The sequence below is a fragment of the Mya arenaria genome, chromosome 6 (assembly GCF_026914265.1).
Source record: "Mya arenaria isolate MELC-2E11 chromosome 6, ASM2691426v1".
NCBI lineage: Eukaryota > Metazoa > Mollusca > Bivalvia > Myida > Myidae > Mya > Mya arenaria.
In genome coordinates this window covers 1,521,816-1,536,002 of record NC_069127.1, presented here as the reverse complement: position 1 = coordinate 1,536,002, position 14,187 = coordinate 1,521,816, and the positions used below count along the sequence as shown (strand labels likewise).

At 38.4% G+C, this 14,187-nt stretch overlaps 1 pseudogene; it reads right to left on the bottom strand.

Moving 5' to 3' along the window:
* Positions 1 to 3,636: 3,636 nt before the first annotated feature.
* Positions 3,637 to 13,949, bottom strand: LOC128236789 (5'-nucleotidase-like; annotated as a pseudogene).
* Positions 13,950 to 14,187: the final 238 nt, after the last annotated feature.

The following is a 14,187-nucleotide window of genomic DNA, read 5'->3' as shown; positions in this document are numbered from 1 at the left end:
CTGTCAACAACTTTCACCACAAAAGTGATGAACCAAGACGCCGAGGTGTGTTAAACCCATGACTTTGTTTCTGCGCATTCTAATCATGGCTTACAATGTATGGCTTGCGTGCCTAATACTAATTATTTGTATCCAAATCATGCATTACGATTTGTGTTCAAACGAGTTTTAGAATCATTGTACGGAGCGGTTTCTGCTTACCTCATTTCGCCAGATTTTGCGTCACAAATTCTCCTTTTCGCCAGATTGTGCGTCCCAAATTCTCCTTAATCTTTTAACACCGCGTACCAACGATAATGGAGGTATGCTCTGGCCGTTGGCTCTAATGCATTGGTTTCTTCCTTAAGGTATGTGAGTCCTGTTACTCCAGACGGTACAGTTACGTTTTGATGCAAGATAAATTATTATAATATATGTTTTACGCTGGTTGCTAATAGAAAGCTAAATAACAATGTAGATAATAGCATTGTAGTTTATTGTAGTTTATGTGGTATGTAATTTTGCTATGTATATTTCGATATTGTCATCAAGGAAACATTTCCGATTTTAAACATTATATTAGCAATATATTATACATCTTCTTTCTCAACGCATAACTATGGTTCAATGTCACCAATTCTATACGGGGATACCGTCAGCATCCTGATATATGGAAAGAGCGCCTTAATTAAAAAGGTTTTGGGCGAGCCAATGAAAGACATCTTGATACATTTTGAGGGCTCTGTGCAATAAGTAGCTTCATATACAAAACAGTAGGAGTTATGTCCGCCTGGCTCTCAGCCCTCTGTTTCTACAAACAGTAAGGGTTATGTCCGCCTGGCGCTCAGCCATCGGTTTCTACCAACAGTAGAAGTAATGTCCGCCGGTGGTGCACAACCCTCGGTTTATACAAACAGTAGGAGTTATGTCCGCCTGGCACACAGCCCTCGGTTTCTACAAACAGAAGGAGTTGTGTCCGCCTGGCACACAACAATCGGTTTCTAAAAACAGTAAGCGTTGTGTCCGCCTGGCGCTCAGCCCTCGGTTTTTACAACAGTGGGAGTTGTGTCCGCCTGGCTCTCAGCCCTCGGTTTCTACAAACAGTAGGAGTTATGTCCGCCTGGAGCACAGCTCTCGGTGTCTACAAACAGTAGGAGTTATGTCCACCTTGCGCTCGGCCCTCGGTTTCTAATGGTACATGCTGGTAAATTATATAGAAAGGAGTCATATATAATGATTAAACAGGGTTATATAATATATAATCTTCTTTAGTACTAAACAGATAAGAATACGATCTTACTACAAACAGGTCCTAATAACAAGGTAAGGAGCAATAAAAGCCTCGACAGAGACCTTGCTTTAATACTACCATATACATCTAACCAAGTATACGCATACGGCAGTATTTACATAACAGAAGTTATAAAGCTAACAAACTTCGATATAATTGGGGTGGTTTTCTTCAAACGAGATATTTACTTTTGTCAATCGTCCAAATATTGCATCACTGGAATTTAGCTGTTCTGATGCATTATTGGGGTTGGTTTATGTGCCGTTGGGTGCGATGAATGGTCATACATGTGTGGGCTAGTGTAGTTTAACCCCTATGGGTTCTTACTTAGCTTCCAATGAACGTTCTCAAGCTCTTATATTTTATGTACGATAATTGTTCATTCTATCGTTGCTCGTTACGTTGGGTGTATTTCGGTAGTTTAGAGTTCCTTCCCCTAACACTATCGTTATTGTATATCAGTAAGCAGGGAACCAGACAAGTATTTCGGTAACTATCGCATTTAGACAGAATCTTGCCAATGGGCTTGATACAATGTCCTTGAAGTTTCTCTTACTTCATCAGTCTTGTAATCATTGAGAGAAGTTATGTTTAGTCCTATGTCCGTCGTTAATCAAAGCACTGAGAGTGCTGAATGCGGCAATGCCTTGTATAATCGATGGTTTGTTGAATAAAGGTGAAAATAATATTGTCTTGACACTAAAAACCTCAAAACCCTCGGTTCAAATGGCAACATCAGATTTTCAAATTTGCGATAATATGTAAACATTGACTGAGTCAGACACTGACCCAACAGGGTCGGGATTCATACTTTTATAAATGATACACAAGAGTGACGTAGTATTCACTTTAAACGCATAGTCCATTTTCCTCCGAATTTCATTGTCTCGCAAATTAACGGACGCTAGTATTCGAAACGTATTTGTTTTCTTTGTTGAAAAAATAGACGATGACCACAATATTTTAGAGATATTTGCTGTATTGTTGCTTAACAACGATGACTTCCGTTGAAATTTGAAATGGCTCCGCAATGCATATATTGTGATAATCTGTACAGCGTTCTGCCATCAAGAAGCTAAAACTTCATATAAGCTTATTCCACACAGCAAGACCATCGGCAATCTAACCTTCCCACAAATTATTTAAGTTAACTCATATCGATGGTTTCAACAATCAGCTTACAACATCCAACACGCCGGATTACAAAAAAACAATATACCTACCGACCGACTCTATATTTTTGGAGACCTAATGACATGTTAGAAGATATTCTACCAGCATTTGATTGGCGAACACAGTGAGGTCATTATTCGCTTCGCGATTTGAAATACCGAAACTTTCCGACGTTTTACGATTGGCGAACACAGTCGGCGGGTCATCATTCGCCACGTGAATGGAAATACCGAAACTCTCCGACGTTTTACGGAACCACTGTGAAATGGGCTATGGTAAAGAAAGTTACATAAACCTATCAGATAATCTAAATTTCTTCACAAAATTTAAACATAGCCAATCAGTGAGCGTGTGTCAAGATTGATACTGAATAATTCCGTGGTTTTCAAGCAAATATCAACATTTGCTGATGGGTTCCATTTTTAGTATCTTAGATTCCATCATACAAAGAAAGTGCATTTTACAAAAACATGAGCAAGTACCTATCTGCGATTGTTCACTAAACAAAGTTGATGCTATGCTCCGCCCACTTATATACCTCATTAGCATATAGTAAGTCAGTGGAACAGATTAGAATTTCGTTGGTATCTCCCATACATTTCTTTTTTAATAAAGTAGACCTCGGAATTTTATAAGACATTATATGAGACGCTATCACTTTATATATACTCACTTTTATTTTATTTATTTTTAACTGTTTAATCGTAAGTGGCACTGAGGCTCTAAATCTGATCAATTATACTTATAACATTATTTTTCTTCTTTTTATTGTCGAGATAAAAGGTAAGTAAAAAGTATTGTAAACATATAAATAGTGTACCATGCTGTACTTAATAAACATACATTGTTATTGTCCACGCTGGCGTATACTAGACTGAGGATGTTTGAAGAAGCAAACATCACATACTGCAATGTACAGATTCATTGAGAATCAGCTCTACAAAGTCTGTGTAAAACATTTGATTGAGATCTGATATCATGTTCAGTTTCAAACGTGTGTCTATGTATGCGAAACAACTTGAATTGAGCCAAAAACGTTCAGGAAAATAAAATATCAACCATCCAGTTTGACTTGCATTTTCTAGATCAACTTATTAAATCATCTGAGAAGATCGGTGCGTGGTCTTTTTCAATTTGGTTTGTTTCCGCGACTCGGCGGAAGTAAGGTCAGCCGTTTGGAATGTGGTCCGGCCCTACTCTTCCGCCCACACTGGGCTGTGGTTCTCTATGTACACCGTCAGATGGTCCACGTCAAGGATACCTGAATAAAAGGCAATTAAGCTTAGCATGGCATCAGAAACTAATGTGCTCGAGTTTTTTTCCACGATATATGTATGTATGCTTTGACATTATACATTGATAATGATAATGTTCATGAGTGGTGTTACAACAACTACTACTGTATTCTAGAATATATTAAAGCGGAATGATATATAATACGTTTTTACTTCAAAATTGATTTGTAGCAGATCTGAATGAGTAGACATACTGGTTCATGGGCATATATACGTATGCAGTGCCTATGAAACAAGAAACGTCATTGACAAGTAGCTGTTCAGTCCATTACTCTCCGTAGAAGGCTTATCACGGACAAAAAATACAGATAATTGTGAATATCGAATATTTCATATTGCAGTTCATCTTGATACTTGAATCCAACACTTTTAATTAACATTCCAAGCTGCTTACTGTAGAGTACACGTTCAATAGGTTGGAATGAGAAGCCGTCCCCGCCCTCGATTACGAAGTTTGTCATCAACACGCTGTAAATGGTGTCGTTCTCCAGTGGGGAGTAGGTCGGGACGTCACAGTCTCGGCATCTGACGTCAACGCTTACTACGCGCTGGCCGACCGGCTTGTTGACGTTATACCTTACTCGGACTCCTGAAAAGTGGACTGGCAATTTAAATTTAAAATATGTATTATAAATAATAAAAATAATACATGTAGAACATACCGATGGTGAACCTTAAAATATTGTATCTGAGTTCGACTAGATGTGGCAGTTTGCTTTAACCTTTCCTGTTCAGTATTTTCCAATTAATAACATTATTTTTGAGCTGTACTCCCTCACGGAGTGCTCCAGTTGCTTTCAGACGTCACTTCCGCGCACGCGCACAAGGTCCACTTCGTTCCGGAACGGAAAAATTGCATTTGCATCTCCAGCGGTCAAAACTCCTGTGTAAGATATAAATAAATGTCTCTTCAATTGCAAGTACATTAGCCTACGTTATCTGATGGGTGAGGCTCTCCTTTCCTACAACAAGGTCGCACTATTATCTGCTTCACATCTATATAGAGAGAGAAACTAAGGCATTAGAACAACATTATAGCTTTTTAATAAAAACTTGCACAAACGTACAAAATCGGCCAATAAAATCTTTAATAACAATTGAATCATAAGTGAAAATGACCATCGAAAAACGAACCTCTTAGTACAGGAACGCTACAATGACCCTCTATGAACGAATCTCTTGGTACAGGAACGCTACAATGACCTTCTATAAACGAACCTCTTGGTACAGGAACGCTACAATGACCTTCTATAAACGAACCTCTTGGTACAGGAACGCTTCAATGACCTTCTATAAACGAGCCTCTTGGTACAGGAACGCTACAATGACCTTCTATAAACGAGCCTCTTGGTACAGGAACGCTACAATGACCTTCTATAAACGAACCTCTTGGTAAAGGAACGCTACAATGACATACTATAAACGAACCTCTTGGTACAGGAACGCTACAATGACATACTATAAACGAACCTCTTGGTACAGGGACGCTACAATGACCTTCTATAAACGAGCCTCTTGGTACAGGAACGCTACAATGACCTTCTATAAACGAACCTCTTGGTACAGGAACGCTACAATGACCTTCTATAAACGAGCCTCTTGGTACAGGAACGCTACAATGACCTTCTATAAACGAGCCTCTTGGTACAGGAACGCTACAATGACCTTCTATAAACGAGCCTCTTGGTACAGGAACGCTACAATGACCTTCTATAAACGAGCCTCTTGGTACAGGAACGCTACAATGACCTTCTATAAACGAACCTCTTGGTACAGGAACGCTACAATGACCTTCTATAAACGAACCTCTTGGTACAGGAACGCTACAATGACCTTCTATAAACGAACCTCTTGGTACAGGAACGCTACAATGACCTTCTATAAACGAACCTCTTGGTACAGGAACGCTACAATGACCTTCTATAAACGAACCTCTTGGTACAGGAACTCTACAATGACCTTCTATAAACGAACCTCTTGGTACAGGAACGCTACAATGACCTTCTTTAAACGAACCTCTTGGTACAGGAACGCTACAATGACCTTCTATAAACGAACCTCTCGGTACAGAAACGCTACAATGACCTTCTATAAACGAACCTCTCGGTACAGGAACGCTACAATGACCTTCTATGAACGAGCCTCTCGGTACAGGAACGCTACAATGACCTTCTATGAACGAATCTCTCGGTACAGGAACGCTACAATGACCTTCTATGAACGAATCTCTCGGTACAGGAACGCTACAATGACCTATAAACGAACCTCTTAGTACAGAAATGCTACAATGACCTTCTATAAACGAACCTCTTGGTACAGGAACGCTACAATGACCTATAAAAGAACATCTTAGTACAGAAATGCTACAATGACCTTCTATAAACGAACCTCTTGGTACAGGAACGCTACAATGACCTTCTATGAACGAATCTCTCGGTACAGGAACGCTACAATGACCTTCTATGAACGAATCTCTTGGTACAGGAACGCTACAATGACCTATAAAAGAACATCTTAGTACAGAAATGCTACAATGACCTTCTATAAACGAACCTCTTGGTACAGGAACGCTACAATGACCTTCTATAAGCGAACCTCTCGGTGCAGGAACGCTACAATGACCTTCTATGAACGAATCTCTTGGTACAGGAACGCTATAATGACCTATAAAAGAACATCTTAGTACAGAAATGCTACAATGACCTTCTATAAACGAACCTCTTGGTACAGGAACGTTACAATGACCTTCTTTAAACGAGCCTCTTGGTACAGGAACGCTACAATGACCTACTATAAACGAGCCTCTTGGTACAGGAACGCTACAATGACATACTATAAACGAACCTCTTGGTACAGGAACGCTACAATGACCCTCTATAAAGGAACCTCTTGGTACAGGAACGCTACAATGACCCTCTATAAAGGAACCTCTTGGTACAGGAACGCTACAATGACCCTCTATAAACGAACCTCTTGGTACAGAAACGCTACAATTACCTTCTATAAGCGAACCTCTTGGTACATGAACGCTACAATGCCATCTATAAACGAACCTCTTGGTACAGGAACTCTACAATGACTTCTATAAGCGAACCTCTTGGTACGGGAACGCTACAATGCCTTCTATAAACGAACCTCTTGGTACAGGAACTCTACAATGACTTCTATAAACGCACCTTTTGGAACAGGAACGCGAACTCCTCCACTGTTTACGATGTCGATAGCGGCGGGTGCCTAGTGACTTCCGTTCACGCCCAAGCGCGCAAAGTAATCCACCATTCCGTCCGTGACCTAACAATTTTACCTGCAGGTGGGAAACACGGTAAATCCAAGGGATAGCATCATTCAAACAAACGCATAAATTGTTGCTTAATATTTTTTCTAGCTTATGTTTCAATACTTTAGCTGGATTGTGACATAATCTGCTAGTTTAGAATCACGTTTTTATACAAGGTCTTTGTAGCAAACAACACTGATTTTGCGAGATATAGTCTAAGAGAAAATGCCCTAGGTAGAGCTCGATCCCGCGACCTTAGGGTTGGTTTTGAGGAGGATACATTTATAACCTACTTCTGTTTGGTTGTTCGTCCGTGCAGTTTTACCATTTACAGTGAATGTTTTATTTTACACTCAACACATACAATATGCGGAAAGTGTTTGATACATGTAATACATAACAAATCAAAAAAATGTTCATCAAGTCGGTAAACACACTATGTTCAGACGCAGGGAGTGTGTATCGGATGATAGGCGGATCTTTCAAAGGCCGCGAAAGTTTCATTCTTATGCACCAGTCAATTGTAAACACGGCCCCAGGTCACCCGGCACTGCGGGGCCAACTGAAAGGTAAAAGCACGGCCCATTTCCCCGGCTATCCCCGGGGGCGTGGTTACAATTGACTGGTGCATTAAAGATTAAGTCGACTGCTTAATGGTTGTAGGTGGTATTCTAAAGAATATAAGGGTATTTTTTATTAACTAGTGATTTTGCGCTAGTTGATACCAATGATGCAATCATAATCAATACATAAAGGATTACTTACATAGTCACCATTTTTACGTTCAAAACTTGTACGTACTTTTTTGCAAATTCACCTCAAACCACTTTATCCCGGTATTGCATAAGGATATAATTGAATTGGAATGGCAGTGTTTAATACGGAGAAGTTTAAGCTAAAAGCCAATTGGCAAATAAAGATGCTTATACGTGTTAATTATTTGAAGTGGTAGCAAGTAGCGGCAGTGGTCCCTCTGTCCGTCCAGCAGCGTCTTGGTAGACCCAATAGCGCGAGTCTGTAGAGCGTTCACCGGCTCCCGCCAAGTAGGAAGCTCGCGCAGCATCGCCGCGTCTGGAAAAGTTTCATTCTCAAATTTCCTTAAAAAACAACAACGTTTGTTCAACAGATAGTCGCTCCAACGTACACCATTTTCATCGATGGTGACGACGTCAAGTGGTGAACCTCGACTGTAAGCGTTTACTGGAAGTTGTTCCATGTCTTATTGGTTGTTGGCACATCAGCTTATGCGGTAAACTCGCTAACCGGTACGGCAGAGATATCATGTCAGTGTTGCTTATTTTCAACGTAAGAATGTCACTCTATTTAGAAACATATGCAATAACTGCCATGCTGTTACGGAAAAGATTGAGTTGAAATTATTTGTGATGTCAGGGCCGCGTTTTTCTTTCTTTAGCTTCATAATCATGATAACAGTCATTAAACTTACATCAATATTATGATAAAAAAACTGTTACCGAAACTATATACTATATACTAAACTAAACACCATGTTAAAGTTATTACTTCGTAAACACAGTATGCCTGACAAAGTCATTATCAGCATGAAGAAATAGCATTGAAAGTTGTTTTAACAACATCAAATACTAACGTGTAGTATGCAGTGATTGTCAATTAGTAATGATTTACAATACCTTAAAAATAGAATGTTCATTTGGCAGTATCTTTTTTTGATTAGCTGTACCCTGTTCGACGCTGGCGTCTAGGAGAATCGGGTTGCCGCCATAATCGATGACTTTGCCGGCGACGTCGAACGTGACGTTGAGGTATCCGAGGTACTTGCCAAACGTGAACGCTTGCACAACAAGTGCAAGGCCACCGTCCATCTGGTTCACCACCACCTGGCATTATGATGACCATAAATGATACTCGGCATAATAAGACTCGTAGATTTGTGCTGATGTACCTTGTTTTTGCAATTGTATAAGAACAACACGTGTTTGTAAGTACAACGTGAGCATATTGACTCCATTTGTTATTTCGATCATTACTTAACCGTCATATGCAGAAATAAATCTGTAAACTGAAGGCATTTTCAGTACAGCTATGAATCCATTCCTTCTGACGTTATAGACACCAATGTTTGAATATTATAATATATATTTACGTTTAATTATTAACACGCGCCTCTTCATTGTGAGCTTGAATGCTACTTGCCTGTGTAGGGGAAGGTGTCTGTGTGTCCGCCGACCACGACGTCCACACCGGAAATGGCGGCGACCCGCTTGTCCATATGGAATCCAGCGGGGCCAAGGGCGATAATTTTGTTGACTCCCACTTGCCGGAGCCGGTTTACTTCCGCACCCACCGCCGTCTCCACGTCATCAAACCGCACATTCGGACCTTGGTGATATTATAATTTATATCATGCTGATATGTATACACATGCATATACTTATACTTATAATAAAGGCAGGTCTAGCCTTGCTTAGAACAGTTTTGATACTGACCAAGTTGTCATATCTTTATAGAAAAAAATACCAATATCGAATCAAACCTGTAAGGGCTATACTTTTAAAGAACGCACACCTGACGCGTCAATGAAGATACTTATAAATTTAGACTTTAAATATTGTTATGGTTCTGATCCGAACGAATATCTGCTTTATCAATTACAAAAGGTTCTGGTAGTGAACTTGATGCTTAAAAGTCACGAGTTCAGCTCATGACTCGTATGGCCCCAGTTTCACATCAATAACCAACTCAATTATTCTGCACGGTCCATGCAAATGGCCTTATTTAGATCAAAATTTATATTAATGTTAAAAAAAATTGCGAATCAGATATGAATAAAAATTAATACATTAAGGTCACAGCAAATTGATCAGTTGTTCGTCGGATTTTCCGAAATGCATTATTTTTTTAAAAAAGTAAAAAATGGGCTAGCACCTAGAATTTTGCCGAGACTTTTTTCGTAGTATTTCTTAAATTGTTTACAAGTTAAATGTTAAACATATGCCTTCAATTTTCTAATCAAAATTAATAATGCCTGTTTTTGAAAAGTCGATAAGTTGAGGATATCAACAATAATGGCGTATTATTTGTCAACCTGTCTGAATTGAGTGTTTAACACATGATGGTGGAACATACTATTCTGTATCTGCACCTGAAACCAAGTTGATTAAGACCATATCATAATGCAAAATCAGTTAATATCCTATCATCCGGATATCATTTTGCGGTTCGACTTGCATGACTAACGGGAGATTATATTCCCTTTAATTTCATGAGGCAAAATAGAAAAAGAATTATAGGCACCATTACAGAAGAAAGTGTGGTTGGGCTTAGCAGTTTCATAATATTTACATTTTCTTGGAACATCAAAAAGACACATTGGATTGGGAAGACTTACCAATCATGGCAGTAAACGGATTGTACTTGAAAAATTGGAGGATTTGACCATGATTCAAACTATGGTAACAATTGGATTGGCTGTCCAAAGAATATGGCCAGTGACTGACAATTGATCTTTGGTAATCTACTACTAACTCCTGAGGTATCAAAACCAGCTCTTGGCGACTTAATTTACAAGTGGCATCAAAAATTTATTATGAAATGAAAAATGTCCTGTTTGGTAAATGTTGAGCTAATATTATTAACGTTTCGAATATCAACCTAATCAATTATTATTTTCTTCAAGAAATGTACATATTGATATCTGCACAACATATTTCTGTAATATAAATTTGAATAAAAAAACACATATCTTCTCAGGGTGTAACAGCATATATCGATCAGATAAAGCGTGTTTTGCATAAAATATGTGAAGGTGAATGTTATATACAACTTTTAAGCTCGCCTTTAGAATGTCTTTTTTATTTGTTTATCAAAGTCGCCTTTCGCCGCTAGGTTATATTATTGAAATAATAAAAGTATGACTTGTTTTTCGCTCGCTCGCCCTAAAAATGTTCTTGAAAATATGTAAAACAGAAGTTAAGTTTGGCGTGGCCTAAAAAGTAAAAATGAAAATAAATAGTCATAAAGCTGATAAATGAATGGTTGATTCAACAAAGGGAACATGTTCAAATGGTTATTTGGTGTCTATTCAAAAAATTAATATATCGGTGAAATGGTGAAATAATCGAACAAGAAGAAAAATAAAATTGGTGAGCGGGCCCCTTTAAACATATTACTCTATTGCGTATAGCACGTGCATGCTGTAATTGTATTTAATACATTTTGTTTATAAGAGTTTAGAGGTTTTGTGGGGTTCTCATCCAACTGGTCGGGTAACTGTGCGTGTTCTTTGTTGTTGTATATAATACAGACAGGTACATGTACACTTATCAATTGGGCAATAATAGGGCGGGTGGGGCATGGGGGCGGGAATCGACCCCAATAAAGCATTAGTGTCACCTGGTCTGGAGATAAATGCCGTATCCTGGGTGGTGTATCCCACAATGCCAATCTGCTCACCCCCGATTGTCTTTATAACGGACTTCACCACCTTAATGTCCCGTAGTAGGGGCTCCCTGCTCACGTCAGTATTCGCACTGATGACATCGAGAAAAAGGTTGCCAAGGAACAGCGCGAGTCATTCCGGTTTAAGGTCAAATTCGTGGTTCCCCAAAAACTGGTGTCAGAAATGTATATAGCTGACACTTAAACTTAAAGGACTTCCTAGATCACGACCTTTCTAATGAAACAAGAACGAAGCATGATAGATTAAGACCAAGAATTGTCGTTTACCATGTTAATTTGGTCACACGTGACCACATTTGTTATAATATTACCATCACGGCTGCTCAGCATTTTAAAAACAATGCTCTGAACCTTGCGAAAAGTAAACTTTTATGTTTTAATTATACATGTTAGTGATAAGTTACGCATAACAAAGTGTGTACTTCACGCGATTGAAATCAGTTCTATATATAAAAAAGCAAAACGATATAAAGGAAATGTAAATGAGCCGTATCTGGCAGTTGGGGGGGGGGGTGACATAATCGACATATCGTTAATTAATATCACTTCAAATTGACTCGTTTGATGAACCAATATTGTGTATGAAGTAAAATTACCAAACTAGGCCACAAAATACACACTTTTAAACGCTGTTTTCATTCCTATGATTATTTGTCAACAGAACACTCCCTACATTCGTAAGTGCAGCACTAATTTCATATATTTTTAGTTACATTACTGATATTAAAACATTATATATATAAGATATATGCTGATTTCAGTATAAGATTTATTTAATTTCACGATTTTCTTAGAAAAAACACAATTTCAATAGTGGCGAAGCCACGAGTTAGAATATAGTTTTTCTTTAATCAAGAGTGAAATAAATACGATATTACACTAAAAAAAAATATAAAATGTTTCTTTATGCTAATTTTCTTAGATTTAGTAGTATTTTGATTTCTTTGCCGCTTCCCGTGGGACGCCGTCTAGCAAAATAATAGCTTATGACGTAGCTGTCAAATTTCTATTTCCGGTTTGTTGAGAATATAAGTATCTTCCATGGCCGAGAGTGTAAGATAGTTTCATTCCGACCCGAGCGTAGGGTGTTTTGCGGAAACGAGGTTTACCGTGTTTCCGCAAAACACCCTGCGCGAGAGTCGAGATGAACCTATCTTATACGAGCGGGTATGGTAGATGCTTTTTCTCTCACCTCAGTTAAACAAAATTAAGTAAAAATGTATTTTTTGCTGGAACTCTTTTTTGCTTAGTGAAAATAATTGCGTATGGATATGCGATAGCACGTGGTTGTCATGGATATACGCGCAGTGATCCGGTTTATGTTAATAGTCAAATCGGTCTTTTTAAATAGTTTTAAGGAGAATGAAGCATTATTTCTTGAATGGTGCCTGAAAACTGTTTTATGGTGATATTTGAAGCGAGAAATAATTGATTAGCGTTCTAAATATTACCATAAGACAAGATTTCCTTGATGCTACTGACGACAGTCTTTTACAAGGGAGGTAATTACAATGTGGTAAAAGGAGTTCCATACGAGCATTTTATCTTCGCCCGTGGGCAAGATAAGAATATCTAGCATAGTTTGATTATTGGATCTACTTATCTGAGGTGGGAGAAAAGAATATCCAGCATGGTTAAATTATTGGATCTACTTATCTGAGGTGGGAGAAAAGTAGATCCAATAATGTAACCTTGCTAGAAATTCTTATGGAGTGGGTGGAGTAAAAAATCAAAAAGCTATCCTGACCTATGCTGGTACTCTATTTGATGTCATCCCCCGTCGATTTCGGTGTACGGGTTCGCTGATAATTTGGTATTTTGGGACAATAGTGTCATAATTCTAATGTTTGACGGCGAAAAAGAGTAAAAACATATAATTTGGTATTCTTGGACAACAGTCACCTATCTAATATGGCACCAGCTATAAATGCCAATCACCGTAATACATGTGTACCAAGCGGCTCAACAGTAACATTATGACAACAGTCACCTATCAAATATTGCAACAGCTGTATATTTATGGCAATCACTGTTATGTATGGGTACCAAGTGGGTCAACAGTAACATTATGACAACAGTCACCTATCAATTATTGCAACAGCTGTATATTTATGGCAATCACTGTTATGTATGGGTACCAAGTGGGTCAACAATTACCATATAACAACAGTCTTCTATCGAATATTGCAACAGCTGTATATTTATGGCAATAACTGTAATGTATACCTACCAAGTGGCACAGCAGTTACACTTTGACAACAGTCATCTATCAAATATTGCAACAACTGTATATTTATGGCAATAACTGTAATGTATGGGTACCGAGTGGCTTAATAGTTACCTTATGACAACAGTCACCTATTAAATATTGCTACAGCTGTATATTTATGAGAATTACTGTAATGTATCGCTGTTTTTGTATTTCTAATTAATGTTTAAGCTGTAAAGTACAGCTGAAACTATCCCTAACCATAGCTGTAGATTTAAACACCATGTTATCTAGATATGTCCCTTCAAGTAAGAAGTACATAACTAAAGCAGAGTTGCACACATGTGTCGTAAATACAACCGCAATTCTTTGTAGTGCAACTTTATTATTTAGATAGAAGTGCATCTCTTGTTAGGCACTGTCGGTTTGGGCTATATTTGAGCCAATTAGTACGTCATAGTTTAAATGCAATATCGTACCGTCACTTAGGTTGGGTGGGCAGAACACAGGCTTGATGTGAGGA